Below are 5,000 nucleotides of genomic sequence, written 5' to 3'. Positions count from 1 at the left end.
GCGATCCCCTGTAATTAGAGCGCAGCACCGTGAATGGTGGATGCTGGGGAGATCGTAAGCCCGACAAGTGTTCCTCCTGATTAGATCCATCACGTGTGTCTCTCCCTCCGTCTCTCCCTCCGTCCATTCACCCCTCCCCCCGCCTGTCCCTCCGTCCATTTACCCCCCCCGCCTGTCCGTCCCCTCTTCGCCGCTTCATCTCTCCGTCCCTTGGCGTCTGTCGTTCCTGTCTGTCCGTCCGTCCCCTCCCTCCGTCAGTCGTCTGTCGTCGCCCGTCCGTTATGGTGGTTGTTTTGTTTGATGTTGTTTTGGGTGTTGTTGGTGGTGACCGGCCCGGTGGTGGTGTTGGTGGTGGTCGGTGGTGGTGTGGGGTGCTGGTGGTGGTGGTGGTGGCGGTGGATGGTGCGTGGTGGTCTGGTGGTGGTGGTGGTTGTGATTGGTGATGGTGGGGGTGGTGGTGATTGCGTGATGGTTGGTCGTGGTGGCTGGTGATGGTGATGGTGGTTGGTAGGTGGTGGTGGTGTAGTTGGTGATGGTGGTGGTGGTGGTGGTGGTGGCGGTTGGTGATGGTCGGTGGTAGTGGTGGTGGTGGTAGTTGGTGATGGTGGTGGTGGTGTGATGTGATCGGTGGTGGTGGTTGGTGGTGATGGTGATGTGGTCGGTAGTGCCTCGTGGTGGTGGTAGTTTGCGTGATGCGTGTGGGTGGTGGGTGGTGGCGTGGTGGGCTGGTGATGTCGGTGTAGTGGTTGGGGTGGTGGGTGGGGTGTGTAGGTGGTGTGGTGGTGGGTGCGTGGATGGTGGTGGTGGTAGGTGGTAGTGGTGGTGGTGGTGGTAGGTGGTGTGGTGGTGGTTCGTGGATGGTGGTGGTGCGTGGTGGTGGTGGTGGTGGTGCGCTGGGTCGGTTGGTGATGGTGGGTGTGGGGTGGATGGTGGTGGTGGTGGGTGATGGTCGGTTGGTGGTGGTGGTGGGGTGATGGTGGTGCGGTCGTGGTGGTGGTGGTTGGTAGGTAGTGATGGTGGTGGTGGTTGTTGGTGGTGGTGGTGGTGGTGTGTGGTGGGTGGTGGATGGTGTGTGGTTGCGTAGTGGTGGGGAGTGGTGGTGAGTGGTGTGTGCACTGGGTCGTAATTGGTAGCTGGTGAGGGTGGTTGGTATGGTGGTCGGTGTCGTGGTGTGGTGGTGGTGTGGCGCGTGGTGGTGGTGGTGTGGTGGTGGTGTGCTGGTGGGGTGGTGTGGTAGTGGTGTGTGGTGATGGTGGTGCGTGGTAGTGGTGGTGGGTTCCCCGGTTGGTGGTGGTCCGGTGATGGTGGTGCTCCGGGTCGGTCCCTGCGTCCCCCGGTCCGGTGGCTGCCCGTCCGTTGGTCGGTGGGTCCCGCTCGGTGGTGGCCCAGGTGGGTGTGGGTGGCTGGTGGTGCGTGGTATGGTAGTGTGGGGTGGTGTAGTGGTGGTGGTGGTGGGTGGTGAATGGTTGTAGTTGGTGGTGATGGGTAGTGTGGATGGTTGGTGGTGGTGGTGATCGGTGATGGTGGTGGTGGTGGTGGTGATTGCGTGATGGTGGTGGTTTAGTCGGTGGTGGTGGCGGTAGTGTGTGTGATGGTGAGTGGTTGGTCGGTGGTGGTGGCGGTGGTGATTGGTGGTGGTGTGGTCGGTGTGTGGTGGGTTGCGTGTGGTGGTGGCCATCTGGTGGTGGTGGTCGGTTGCGTGGTGTTGGTGGTGGTGGCCTGGTGCGTAGTGGTGGTTGTGTGGTGGTGGGGTGGTGGTCGGTGAGTCGGTGGTGTGTGTGGTGGTGGTGGTCGGGTGGTGGTGGTGGTGGTGATGTGCGTGCCGTGTGGGCGGTCGATGGTGGTGGTGGTGGGGTTGATGGTGGTCGGTTCCGCGCCGCTCTGGTTTGGTTGGCCGGTGATTGGTGGTGGGCGTGGTTGGTTCGGGTGGTGGTGCGAGTGCAATGGTGGCTCCCGGTCGCGTCGGTGGTGGTGGTGGTGGTGGTGGTCCCGGTCCGGTCGGTCCGGTCGCTGGCGTGCGTGTGTCTGTGAGTGGTGTGGTGGTAGTGTGTGGCGGTGGTGGTGGTGGTGGTGGTGGTGTTATCGGTAGTGTGGGCCGGTCGGTATGGTAGTCGGTGGTTGGCCTGGTGTATGCCCCTTGGTGTGCGTGTTGTCCTGGTGTGGTGGTCGGTTGGTCGGTGTTGGTGGTGGTTGTGTGATGGTCCGGGTGCGGTGGTGTGGTGGTGGGTGGTGGTAGTGCGGTGTGTGATGGTGGTGGTGTGGTGGTGGTCGCGTGGTCGTGTGGTGCTGTGGTCGTGATCGGTGGTGGTGGTGGTTGGTGGTTGGTGGTTATGTGGTTGTCGGTTGCGTAGACTTCCGGCTGCATGGTGGTGGCGGCGCTGGGGTGGTGGCGGTGGTGATCCGGTTGGTGGTAGTGGTGGTGGTGGTTTGGTGGTGGTGGTGGTGTGCCCGGTGGTCGGTGGTGGTTGGTACGTGATCGGTGGTGGTGGTGGGTGGTGGTGGTCCTCGCTGGTGGTGGGTGGTGGTGGTGGTGGTGGTGGTGGTGTGGTCGGTGGTGTGGTGGTGAGGGTGGTGGTGGATGGTCGGTGGTGGTGTTATGGTAGTGGTGGGGCGGCGCGGGGCTGGTCCCCGCGGTGTAGTTCGGGTGCTCTGGTGGGTGGTTGGTGGTGGGTGTGGTGGTGGTTGGTCTCCGGTGCGTGGTGGTAGTGGTGTGTTCGGTGGTCGGGTAGTGAGTGGTCGGTGGCCTGGTGGTGCGCGTTGTGTAGTGGCGTGGTTGGTGTAGTGGGCATGGTGTGCGTACCCGGTGGTGGGTCCGTGAGTGTGCGGCTGGTGGTGGTGGCCGTCGGTGGTGTGGTGGTGGGTGGTGGTGTGGTGTGGTGGTGATGGTGGTGGTGGTGGGTTGATGTGGGGCTGCCGCTGGCGGTGATTGGTGGGTGGTGCGGTGGCCGGTGGTGGAGGTGATTGTGGTGGGCGGTGTGGTAGCGGGTGGTCCGCGTCCGTATGTGAGGTGTGCTGGTGGTCGGGTGGTGGGTGTGGTGGTGGTGGTGGTGGTGTGGTCGGTTGGCGGTGGTCGGTGGGTCGGTGTGTGGGTAGTGGTGGGGGTGGTTGGTGGTGGTTGGTTGGTTGGTGTGATGGAGTGGTGGGGGGTGGCTGCGTTAGTGGTTGTGTGTGGTGGTGGGTGGTGGTGGTTTGGTGGTGGTGGTGGTGGTGTTGGTGGTGGTGTGGTGGTGGTGTTGTGGTGAGTAGTGGTGGGTGGTGATGGTGGTGGTATGGTGGTGGTGGTGGTGGTGGTGGTGTGGTGCGTGATGTGGTGGTGTGTGGTTACGTGGGTGTGGTGGTGGTAGTGGTGGTGGTAGTGGTGGTTGTGTGGTGTGGGTGGTGCCCTGGTGATGGTCGTCGGTGTCCGTTGGTGATGTTGGTGCGTGCATGGTGGTTGGTGGTGGTGGTGGTGGTGGGTGGTGGTGGTGCTTGGTGGTGGTGTGGCTGGTGGTGGTGGTGTGGTTCAGGTGGTGGTTGGTGGTCCACCAGCCGTTGGGTCAGTCGGTGGTGGTAGTTGGTTGATGGTGCCCGCCAGCTGTGGTGGTGGGGGGTGGCGCTGGTGGTGGTGGTGGTGGTTCGGTCTGTAGTGGTGGTGGTGGTGGTCGGTAGTGGTTGGTGGTCGGTAGTGGTGTATTGGTGGTCGGTGGTGGTGGTGGGAGTGCGTGTTGGTGATGGTTCTGGGCGTAGCGTGGTCGGTGGTGCTCGCTGTGGGTCGGTGCGTGGCGTAGTGGTCGGTGGTGGTGGGGCTGGCTGGTGGTTTCCGCGGTCAGTCGGTTGATAGGGTGCGTGGTGGTGGTGTGTGCGTGCCGTGGGCTGTGTGGTGGTGGTGATGGTAGTGGCTAGTTGATGGTGGTTGGTGGATGGTGCGTGGTCAGTCAGGTGGGTGTTGGACAACACCTTTACTGCCGATGTGTTGCGCTAACAGTCACACCTTTACTGCCGCTGCCGCTGCGGCTCCGTACAGAGCGGCGGCTGTGATTGGCTGCCGCTGCCGCTACCTGCACGTGTGACGGACGAACGGCAGAGCGTCGTTTCTTTCGTCGCTGCGTCATCTGATTAGACGTGAGATGATGAAGAGCCGCTAGCAGCAGCCAGCAGACGTTAGCACTGTTAGCACTTATCACCGTCGGCACCGTCGACTCAAATCAAATTGTCGGCGCGCAAAATTCGTCGGTTTCGTTGCGACGTCGGCAGCGGCGGCAGTATCGTCGGCATGGAGCGAGGCGGAGGAGGCTACGTGTCGCACGGTAGCGGGACACTCGCGGGGAAGGAGACGGAGAGAGCAAGAATGTCGGATGTGCATCTACGCGGAATGACGGGCTATACGATCAACGGCCTGCTGAGCGGCGGCGGCGGCGGCGGCGGCGGCGGCGGCGGGGACACACACGGCCCCATGTCACACCACAACGTCGCGGTGGCGGCGGCCGCAGCAGCGGCAGCCACCAGCAGCAGCGTTACTAATGCCTTTAACCCAAAGTACAACATCGGTAAGTAGCAGGATAAGCTAATTATAGACTGCCCTCGTTCATTTGATCAAGCCTTATTGCACGCTTACTCAATTTCGCACCAGCTATTTCATTTTGTGTCCAAATCGCGTTTATTGACTCTCGCGATTCCATCGCTGAGAGATTGAATTTAGTTCTAAATTAGTTTTAAGTAATTTGGTTTGCATTCGGGGTTTATATATCAGGTTATTGGTAAATGAATTTATAAACTACCAGATTGTAGAAGCGTGATCTAGATATTACGCGTGAGTGAATCGTTCAGTGTAATAAACAGAGCCAACAATACCAGGGACCACGGAGACCGCCGCTGCTGCTGGAGCCCGCGAGAGAGCATAGCACGCACACACGCACGCACACACGTACACGCGCACGCACACACGCACGCACACACGTACACGCGCACGCTCGCTAGTTCTCCGGCGGTGTCATTGATAGTCAGTCAACAATAACAGCACG

This window comes from Priapulus caudatus, unplaced genomic scaffold, assembly GCF_000485595.1.
Source record: "Priapulus caudatus unplaced genomic scaffold, Priapulus_caudatus-5.0.1 Scaffold2622, whole genome shotgun sequence".
Lineage (NCBI taxonomy): Eukaryota > Metazoa > Priapulida > Priapulimorpha > Priapulimorphida > Priapulidae > Priapulus > Priapulus caudatus.
This window is presented reverse-complemented; position numbering follows the sequence as displayed.